The sequence below is a fragment of the Girardinichthys multiradiatus genome, chromosome 14, assembly GCF_021462225.1.
Source record: "Girardinichthys multiradiatus isolate DD_20200921_A chromosome 14, DD_fGirMul_XY1, whole genome shotgun sequence".
Lineage (NCBI taxonomy): Eukaryota > Metazoa > Chordata > Actinopteri > Cyprinodontiformes > Goodeidae > Girardinichthys > Girardinichthys multiradiatus.
In genome coordinates this window covers 3,126,358-3,137,596 of record NC_061807.1, presented here as the reverse complement: position 1 = coordinate 3,137,596, position 11,239 = coordinate 3,126,358, and the positions used below count along the sequence as shown (strand labels likewise).

Below are 11,239 nucleotides of genomic sequence, written 5' to 3'. Positions count from 1 at the left end.
GACTTTCTTTGGCAATTTCACATTTTTATTTTCTGTGAAACATTTCTTCCCATCCAGCGAGCTTAAAGATTCTATTTCTGAATTTATCATGTCTTTCTGAAGAAAGCCACGGTGAACAAATTGTTCAGCAAACTCAGGCGAGCTAAAAGGTTTGTTAATGTTTCCATCTGACTCAGGAGCTCTGCTGTCCTTCCAGTCATTGTCCATGTCCTTAGATTTCAGTCCAGAGTCTGACAAGTGTTTGAGCTCAGAGACGGGGTGCTTTACATCATCGGCCTTTTCATTCTTCTCAGTGTCTTCAGTTTCTGAGGAAATGGAACCATTTCCATGATCTTGTATCCTGATGGATTCTTCTCCTCCATCGATGTCTTCTGGAAGCGCTCTGCCTTTAATTTGGTCTTGATAAAGCTGTGAGAGCAGAGGGGACTGTTTATCATCCTCACTCTTTATGGGAGTAGCAGTGACTGGAAACCTGATGGTATCAATCTCCTCCTTCCCATTGAGCTGCTCTCCCCCCAGACTGGTGTAGACCTCCTCCTGTTCCTCTTTTATGTGGTGGGGCTTTGGGTCATGTAGGCCAGCACAAGGTCTGTGGTTTACAGGAGTTTCTTCTTTAACCATCAGCATCTGCTTAACATCTGCAGGAAACACTGAAACACATCATGCATATTAGAACGTTTTTTGACTTCAGCCTGGACTGAGTCACTTTTTAATAAAGATATATAGGTGCTTTGATTACATTAAATTCTTTGATTTAATTACCATTTATTCTTATCCTTTTGTTTTGCATTGTTGTTTCTTATGTCTGTTGATTTGTCATGATCTGTTCACTTATTCTCAACAACCACATACTGAAACCATTTTAGTCTTTATTGTCTCCATCTCGCTTGTCTACGATTGTTTCCAGTGTGCCGCATAATAAATATTTTTAACCAGTTTCTATGTGGAATAATCAGGTTAGGGTTATGAACACGTCAACTTTTTCTCTGTTTCAATTTCAATTTAGTTTATTTATATAGCGCCAATTCACAACACAGCTCGTCTCAAGGCACTTCACAAAAATCAAGTACATACATTCCAATTAATAACTAACCATTGAACAGTTTAGTCAGATTCAGTTATTTATTCAAATTGGATAAAAAGTTTTTCTATCTAAGGAAACCCAGCAGATTGCATCGAGTCAGAGACTTGTAGCATTCAGTCCTCCTGGATGAGCATGTAGAGACAGTGGACAGTCACTGGCGTTGACTTTGCAGCAATCCCTCATACTGAACATGCATGTAGCGACAGTGGAGAGGAAAAACTCCCTTTTAACAGGAAGAAACCTAAAGCAGAACCTGGCTCAGTGTGATCAGCCATCTGCCACGACCGACTGGGGGTTTGAGAGAACAGAGCAGAGAGACAAAAAGAACACAGAAGCACTGATCCAGGAGTACTTTCTATGGGAAGGAAAAGTAAATGTTAATGGACATAGCTCCTTTAGTTGTTTCACCTAGAAAGAAAGAACAGAAACTATGAGCCAGTTTTCAAGGTTAGAGTCTGAAAGAGAGCACATAGAGTTAGTCACAGTAAAAGTTCAGTCAATCGCCATGTCTAGGAGAGAGAAAGGATTAAACACTAAAAGACAGGGCTATGTGGATCATCGGTAGAGGGTGAGCATTAAGTCGTTGCCAGCAGAAGCTTGGACGATGCCCCCCTCCAGAAAGGTGTCACAGGCAGACACAGAGACAGGCCAGGTGTAGCTTCTAGCAAGAGAAAAGAGAGAACAAAGTTAAAAGCTGAAATAACAGCAAATAATGCAAAATTGGAGAGTAGTGTGAGAATGTAGCAAGGAGGGTGAAAGGGGTCATTATGTCCTCCAGCAGCCTTAGCCTATAGCAGCATGACTACAGAGATAGAGTGGCTTAGGTTATCCTGAGCTAACTATAAACTTTATCAAAAAGGAAAGTTTTAAGCCTAGCCTTAAAAGTAGACAGTTTGTCCATCTAGAGTCCACTGATGGTCATTGTTATACTAAAAACCACAAGGATTGGGATACCTCTCTCTGTCAGATTGATTATAACCATTGGAAAGGAGAAGGGGTCATACAGGTAGCAGAAATGGAGGGTGTGTTTGCACCTCAACCATAACTAAGCCGGTTGAGGCTAAACCTGACTCCCCCTTACTCCAACCAACAGGGAGGGAAGAAGACAGAGGTAAAAATAAGGAAGATAGCCCAGGATAACCTAAGCCACTCTAACTATAAGCTTTATCAAAAAGGAAAGTTTTAAGCCTAGCCTTAAAAGTAGACAGGGTGTCTGCCTCACGGACTAAAACTGGGAGCTGGTTCCACAGGAGAGGAGCCTGATAACTAAAGGTTCTGCCTCCCATTCTACTTCTAGATACTCTAGGAACCACCAGTAAACCTGCAGTCTGAGAACGAAGTGCCCTGTTAGGAACGTATGGAACAATCAGATCTCTGATGTATGAAGGATCTAGATCATTAAGGGCTTTATATGTGAGGAGGAAAATTTTAAATTCTATTCTGGATTTAACAGGGAGCCAATGAAGGGAAGCTAAAATAGCAGAAATATGATCTCTCTTTTTAATTTTCATCAGAACTCTTGCTGCAGCATTTTGAATCAGCTGAAGGCTTTTAACTGCATTTTGTGGACGTCCTGATAGTAAAGAATTACAATAGTCCAGCCTTGAAGTAACAAATGCATGGACTAGTTTTTCAGCGTCACTCCTAGATAGGATATTTCTAATTTTGGCAATGTTCCGGAGGTGAAAGAAGGAAATCCTAGAAACCTGTTTAATATGGGATTTAAATGACATGTCCTGGTCAAAGTTAACACCAAGGTTTTTTACTTTATTACCGGAGATCAATTTAATGCCATCCAAGTTAACTGATTGACTAAGCAGTTGCCCTAAGCATGTGCCCTGGAGTTTAAAGATGATTTATCATTTACATGAACAAACTGGAATCTGTCAGACAAATAAGATTTAAACCAGCCTAGTGCTGTTCCCCTGATCCCTACAGCATATTCCAGCCTTTCTAAGAGAATATTGCGATCGACTGTATCAAATGCAGCACTGAGATCTAACAGGACAAGTACAGACACAAGGCCATTATCTGAGGCCATAAAAATATCATTAGTGACTTTCAGCAGTGCTGTTTCAGTGCTATGATGAGCTCTGAAGCCTGACTGAAACTCTTCAAACAGGTCATTGCTGTGTAAATGCTCACACATTTGATTAGCAACTATTTTCTCAAGAATTTAAGATAAGAATGAAAATTGGATATAGGTTTGTAATTTAATAAGTCATCTCGATCAAGCGAAGGTTTCTTAAGCAAAGGTTTAGGGTGTATTCACACCAGGAAAGTCCTGGTGTGAACTTTATTTTTTTCATTTGGGGCAGTTTGTTTTCACACTGTACTTTTTGCAAGTGAACTATGACTTGTAAACAAAGCCATGCGGGTGGTGATCATTGTTCCCATTGGACAGAAATGACAGGGGCGGGACAGAGCACAACCTGGAAATTTAGGAAAACATCTGTAGACATGCTGCGTGCAGCACCTCTGTTCTGCATATTTGTGCCGTTATTACAGATGCAATAGTATTGCGAGGTTGAAGAGAAGCTCATTCAACACAGACTTTGAGACGTTACATTTATAATGTTGGAACCCCGTCGGAGAATGCGTGCTGAACGCCGACGTTCTCTACGTTCCTTGTCCCACAACTAGCCAGTAGCGTTGCTAAGCAACACACAGCTTATCAGGTATGATTACCTTACAACACACCTTTGCTACCGGCTACGGTGGCTTTTTATGTCCAAAGAGACATACGCTTTTTGTAGTTGGTTCGGATCGGGGCTGGGTTGTGTTCAGACCATAAGTGAACTGCACCATAGTCTGTTTGGAAGTGGACCGAGACCACCTCATAAAGTGTGTCTCGGTCTGGTTGCTTGGTCTGGACCAGGGTTCGCTTGAGTGTATTCACACCTGCACAAAAGGTCCGGATCAAGGGGTGAAATGAACTCTGGTCCGTTTAAAGCGGACCAAAAGTGGCAAGTGTGAATACACCCTTAATTACAGCTACCTTAAAAGCTTGTGGTATATATCCATTTACTAAAGATAGATTAATCATATCTAAAATGGGGCTGGTAATCAGAGGGAACACTTCCTTAAATAATTTGGTTGGGATTGGGTCTAACATACAAGTTGAAGGTTTAGATGAAGCTAATATTTCTGATAACTCACGAAGCTCCACAGGATCAAAACAGTCCAAACACAAATCAGGTTCTGCAGTTATTTCCAATGTTGTCTCACTTGCTGAGGATGAAGTAATCATCTTCGGGAGTATGTCAAAGATTTTCTTTTTAATAGAATCAATTTTATTTAAGAAGAATCCCATAAAGTCATGACTGCTAAGGGCTAAGGGAATGGATGGCTCGACAGAGCTATGACTCTGTGTAAGTTTAGCAACTGTACTAAAGAGAAACCTAGGATTATTCTTGTTCTCTTCTATTAATGATGAGAAATAAGCTGTTCTAGCTTGGTGAAGTGTCTTTTTATACAACAGTAAGCTATTTTTCCAGATTAAGCAGGAATCCTCTAGGTGTGTAGAACGCCATTTTCTCAAGGGGGCTGCATTGTCTAATGCACCACGCAATGAGGAAGTAACACTATGAACAAGAGAATCAATCTGTGAAGGGGAAGAAACAAAATTATTGCCCTCCACTGTGTTTTTCTGTGATAATGAGGAAATCAAAAGCGGAACCAAGTCTACATGAATGTTAAAATCCCCCACTATAATAACTTTATCTGTATTTAACACTAAATCAGATAAAAGGTCTGAAAACTGATCTAAAAATTGAGAGTAAGGGCCTGGTGGACGGTACAAAACAACAAACAGAAGAGGTTTTAGTGCTTTGCAATTTGGATCAGGAAAACTAAGGATTAAATATTCACAAGAGTTGTAGCTATTCATTGGTCTGGGACTAGTCAATAAATCGGACTGAAAGATGGTTGCTAGTATTTCGAGGAATGTGAACATTTAAATAATTAGTAGGAGTTGACTCATTTATAGTAACATGATCCTCTTGCTGCAGCCAGGTTTCTGTGAGGCAAAATAAATCAATCTGATTGTCACAAATCAGGTCATTAACTAGCAATGTCTTTGAAGAGAGAGATTTTATGTTCAGTAGGCCACATTTAATTGTTTTATTTTTCTTTTTAGTCTGACTTGTGTTTATTTTTATGAAATTTTCCTGATTTCCTCTATTCAATTTTGGCCATGGGCGAGACAATGTCTTAATAGGGTAATGGGTGGGTAGCAGTACAGAAGCTACAGAGAGGAGTGTTAAACTACGACCCTGCTTCCTGGTCTGAACCCTGGGTTGTCAGAGTTTTGGAGAACTAATAAATTCGGCCAGAAAAACAATGACATAAAATTCACACCAGAGGTTGGCAACTATCAAATACTCCTCAGTATATACAGTGCCTTGTGAAAGTATTTGGCCCCCTTGAACTTTTCAAACTCTTGCCACATTTCAGGCTTCAAACATAAAGATATAAAATTCTAATTTTTTTGTGAAGAATCAACAACTGGGACACAATCGTGAAGTGGAATGAAATTTATTGGATGTGTCAAACTTTGACAAATAAAAAACTGAAGAGTGGGGCATGCAATATTATTCGGCCCCCTTGCGTTAATACTTTGTAGCGCCACCCTTTGCTGCAATTACAGCTGCAAGCTGCTTGGCGTATGTCTCTATCAGTTTTGCACATCGAGAGACTGAAATTCTTCCTTGCAAAACAGCTCAAGCTCAATGAGGTAGGATGGAGAGCGTTTATGAACAGCAGTCTTCAGCTCTTTCCACAGATTCTCGATTGGATTCAGGTCTGGACTTTGACTTGGCCATTCCAACACCTGGATACGTTTATCTGTGAACCATTCCATTGTAGATTTGGCTTTATGTTTTGGATCATTGTCTTGTTGGAAGATAAATCTCCGTCCCAGTCTCAGGTCTCTTGCAGACTCCAACAGGTTTTCTTCCAGAATGGTCCTGTATTTGGCCCCATCCATCTTCCCATCAATTTTCACCATCTTCCCTGTCTCTGCTGACGAAAAGCAGGCCCAAACCATGATGCTGCCACCACCATGTTTGACAGTGGGGATGGTGTGTTCAGGGTGATGAGCTGTATTGCTTTTACGACAAACATATCGTTTAGCATTGTGGCCAAACCGTTCAATTTTGGTTTCATCTGACCAGAGCACCTTCTTCCACATGTTTGGTGTGTCTCCCAGGTGGCTTGTGGCAAACTTTAAACGAGACTTTTTATGGTTATCTTTGAGAAATGGCTTTTTTCTTGCCGCTCTTCCATAAAGGCCAGATTTGTGCAGTGTACGACTGATTGTTGTCCTATGGACAGACTCTCCCACCTCAGCTGTAGATCTCTGCTGTTCATCCAGAGTGATCATGGGCCTCTTGGCTGCATCTCTGGTCAGTCTTCTCCTTGCTCGAGATGAGAGTTTAGAGGGACGGCCGGGTCTTGGTATATTTGCCGTGGCCTGATACTCCTTCCATTTCAATATGATTGCTTGCACAGTGCTCCTTGGGATGTTTAAAGCTTGGGAAATCTTTTTGTATCCAAATCCAGCTTTAAACTTCTCCACAACAGTATCTCGGACCTGCCTGGTGTGTTCCTTGGTCTTCATGATGCTCTCTGCGCTTTGAACAGAACCCTGAGACTATCACAGAGCAGGTGCATTTATACAGAGACTTGATTACACACAGGTGGATTCTATTTATCATCATCAGTCATTTGGGACAACATTGGATCATTCAGAGATCCTCACTGAACTTCTGGAGTGAGTTTGCTGCACTGAAAGTAAAGGGGCCGAATAATATTGCACACCCACTTTTCAATTTTTTATTTGTTAAACAAGTTTGACACATCCAATAAATTTCATTCCACTTCACGATTGTGTCCCACTTGTTGTTGATTCTTCACAAAAAAAAATAGAATTTTATATCTTTATGTTTGAAGCCTGAAATGTGGCAAGAGGTTGACCAGTTCCAGGGGGTCCGAGTACTTTATGGTTTGTAATTCATTTCACCTTTTATTCATGGTTGTTTCTATTATTTATGTATCCTTCCTAATATTATTTCACTAGAGGCACATCTTTACCATGTCCTGCCCAATTGATCTCATTGACTCCCATTATAACCACATATTTCTGTCGTAAAACAGTAAACGCTTTGTTACTTGGTAGAAACGACTCACCTCCACCATGTTTATAGTGGTGAGTCGGTCAATAAGACCGATACAAGTCTGCTTAGAAATTGAGTTTTGTCTGTGAAAGAAGCTCTAAAAATTACTTTAACCCAGTAGGCCCCTTGGGGGACCAAACATGTGCTTTCTGCTTGTTTTTTTTTTTTTTTACATTCTCAATATTTTAGACAGTTTAAAGGTCAGTTCTATAAAACTTGGCCAGGATTTGCTTTTAACTTTTATTTTTTGTTTGTTTATCCTTTTGATTGCAAGGTATGTAGAGCAAGAGCTATGGATTTAGCATACATTCTTTATATTTGTTACCAATTTGGTCCCATTGACTCTCATTATGACCAAATATTTTTGATGCATTGTAATCTTGGCATTTTATAATACCTTTCCCATGAGCACCAAAATAATCTATGACTCTACCTTCATAATACATAATAATAATTCATAATAATACTCAAATTTCTACAAACAAATACGGAGTATGTGTAGAATTTGGTGGATAGAGATTAATACAATTTGGAAAGAGGCTGTAACTTAACAAAATATGAAGCGCTGTGAATACTTTCCTGATGCTCTGTAAGTATTTGTTCATATATTACAAGTCATATCGTCATCACACTATTAGACACTGTTATCACACATCACAGGTTTCTCTAATATCGTGCAGCCCTATTAATTAGTTTCTAAACAAACTTGTATCGGTGTCGAAGGACAACAAACCAATCAAAATGGCGGACGTGGGTCGTTCCCACCGAGTAACGAAGCGTTTACGTTTTAAGTCTATGGTGAACATTTGGTCTTTAAGAAGCTAATCCATTAGTCACCTAAAATGTTCCTAAACTGTAACTGACATGAAAACATACAAACCTAATCTGTGCAGCAGAACTTTAGGGTTGAAATCAGCCTCCAGGATGTTGAGACGCTGCTGATCTTCTTTGTCCTCTTTAGCTGTTTGGGAAATCTCTCCCACTGCTGCACTCTGCCACCGTTTGAGCTGCTGTCTCCACATCTTTGTTGTTAGCTTCTCTTCAAAAGATCCTTTAACAGTTACTGAGTAGTTATAACTCGGCTTCGATCCAAACTCTAGAGATGGAACATTTGAAGCAAAGCTTCGAGGAGTTTACAGAGTAAAAAGGTTCAATGCTTGTGTTGTCTTGCGGTAAACCACGTGACCGATGACAAACGATGTCTCGCATTTCCGTGGACACGTCACTGCTTCATTTCGGGGGTGGAATTTCAGAATAAAAGCGCGATGACACTTGTTGCTTCGTGGGTTGTTGTAGTGGTTTGGTCGCATGTCAGCAGAAATAGGAGCATCTGAGAAGAATGGAGGCAACAAAAAAAGGAAAACTTCTCCCATCTGGAAGTAATTTGAAATGTGTGCTCAAAACAAGGTTTGTGTAAAGTGTGTTTGCAGCACATTACCTGATTTTATTTCCATCATTAACAATAATTTTGTATCAATGAACTTTCATGTTTGTATTTCAGGTGAAGTGTTTGTTGTGTGCCAGAGAGCTGGTATACAATAATAACACCTCATCAATGCTTAGGCATTTCAGAGCCATACATGAAAAAGAAAAGGCAGACACCAGCCTGAGTATGAAATATATCTTATAGGTTTATTTAAATTGTTTGTGATTTATTTTCATGCATCATACAGGTTCCAGAAAGCAGGTGTTGGATGATGCTGTGATCAATCTTATTGTAAAAGATTCACAGCCCTTTACTGTTGTGGAAGACGAGGCGTTCAGGGAACTTGTTCATTTGCTGGATCCCTCCTATGTTCTCCCTACTAGAAAAGGTTTATGTGTGTACACAACAAGATCAAATGTAGTGCTAACCTATAATTGCAGTAATTTCAATTAATTTCATTTCCTTCAAGGCATTAAAGAAGATGGTGGAGGAAAAATATGAAAAAAGCAAAAGGCCAAAGAGGACATGCAGAAGATGTCTTCTGTGAGCCTGACAGCAGATATGTAGACATCAATAAATATGGAGGTGTACCTGGCAATAACATGCCACTTCGTTGATGCAGATGACAAACTGGGCATTGTGCTGCTTGGAGTTGAACATTTCCCTCAGAGTCACACATCCGAAAATCTGGCAAGGGTAGTTCATACCCACATGGAGGAGTGGGGAATAACTAATGAGGTTACTTGCCTAGTCACTGATGCTGCATCAAACATGGTTGCATGTGTTAAGGCCTTAAGGATCAGGTTCTCTGTGTGCATTGCTCATGCACTGAATTTGTTGGTAAGAAAATCATTTGACCAGGTCCCTGTTCTCTGTGACGTTCGGAAAAATGGCAACGAATTGTAACATATTTTCACTCAACCACCAAAGGTAAAGAAAAGCTAGAAGTAGTACAGATACAGATAGGAAGACAGTCACAAAAGCTTGTCACTGATGTGGACACAAGCTGGAATAGCATAACCTCACTATCTTGTCAGGAGTATCAAACAATTGAGGAGTGCTTACCTGTATTATTCCCTTTTTACCAGACAACATTAGAGCTCCCACAAGAGAAAAGTGTCTCAATCTCAAAGATAACCCTTAATGAACATTCTGCACCATGCAGTACTTGCAAAATCAGTAAATATCACCAGTGTTTCTAAACTTCTTTCAGACAACCTTTTAAGACATGTCAGAGAACATGTGGCAAGTATAGAATCCCTAAGCATAATGACAGTGGCCACATTACTTGACCCCAGGTTTAAAACTCTTGGCTTTCTCAGCCAAAACAAGGTACAAGAGGCAGTACGGCGGCTAAAATCTGAATATACGGCCCTAATAGCCAGCAGTGAAGCTTCACTTCCACATCCATCAGATGCAGGAGAAGGCACCAACAACTCTAGTGAGTTTTTATTTATTCTGTAAATTCCTTGACCTTGACTTATTACTACTGCTGTATTTCAGCTGCTGGTGTTGTATGATTATATTTAGTTGTTTTTTTTGTTGTTTTTTTGCTATTTATAGGTGAACTGTGGTGTCTGCTAGATGAAACAGTGGACCAGAAGAGACAAAGCTTCAATACCACAGCAGATGCCATACCAGAGGTGGAGCAATACCTGGCAGAACATAAAAATCATATCACATAAAAGAAGACTATTACCACAGATGTCAGCATATTAGCAGAATTATTTTGGGTATAAATCATTTTAAGAACTAAAAATAAATGACACATGGGTTTGAAAAAAAACTTTATTGTGACAATACTGCAAACACTGCAATATTCTGATATTTGAAGTATGAAGGCTGTCACAGTGTCTGTGCAGCAGCAGATGTCACTAGTGAGAAATGAATGAAGCATCAAGTAATGAACCTTTAGGCAAAACAATGTGCTGGAAAGCTTCACTTTTTCATGAGGCTTAAATTGGCCATCACAAGCCAAGTCTTCTTCTTCGTCTTCTTCGCTGTTGGCAGACAACAATTTGGTGCATTACCGCCACCAACTGGTGAGGAGTGTGAATCAGAATAAGCACGCTCCAACAGAAATATGACCAGATCAATGCTGGGAGGCATATGTGCACTGTCTGTTAGTGAATCATAAATAAAAGTTATATCTCTGATCTTTCTCTCTAATGTAGTTAAATCGACAACAGAATCTGGTAAAATCCAGGTTGGTATTATCATTAGTGGCACTATTGGACTGATGTCTAAATGATTTATTTTTAACTCTGTTGCTTTCTGTACGATTGAGAATCTGAACCATAAACTAAACAACAATAATCAACTGTAGGTCTTATGAGGCTTATGTAAATTACTTTTAAAGCTTGTCTGTCTGAGCCCCTTTCACACCTGAATAAACACCTAATTATATATACATTTTCTTTTACATTTATCAATAACCTTTTGTATATGCATTGTGCAGGTTAGTTTTTCCCTACAGCCTCTTTGCAACTTTAAGACACTTTTCCATTTCCACATTCTAAGACTTTATTATACAAGTCCAATAAAGTCACATCT

General features: G+C 39.7%; 1 long non-coding RNA gene across 1 annotated transcript; it reads left to right on the top strand.

Annotated features, from left to right (window-relative positions):
* Window positions 1-6,993: 6,993 nt before the first annotated feature.
* Window positions 6,994-10,532, top strand: LOC124881182. Its single transcript, XR_007041559.1, has 4 exons — window positions 6,994-7,849; window positions 8,934-9,074; window positions 9,156-10,127; window positions 10,250-10,532. It is a non-coding gene; the product is annotated as an uncharacterized LOC124881182 (long non-coding RNA).
* Window positions 10,533-11,239: the final 707 nt, after the last annotated feature.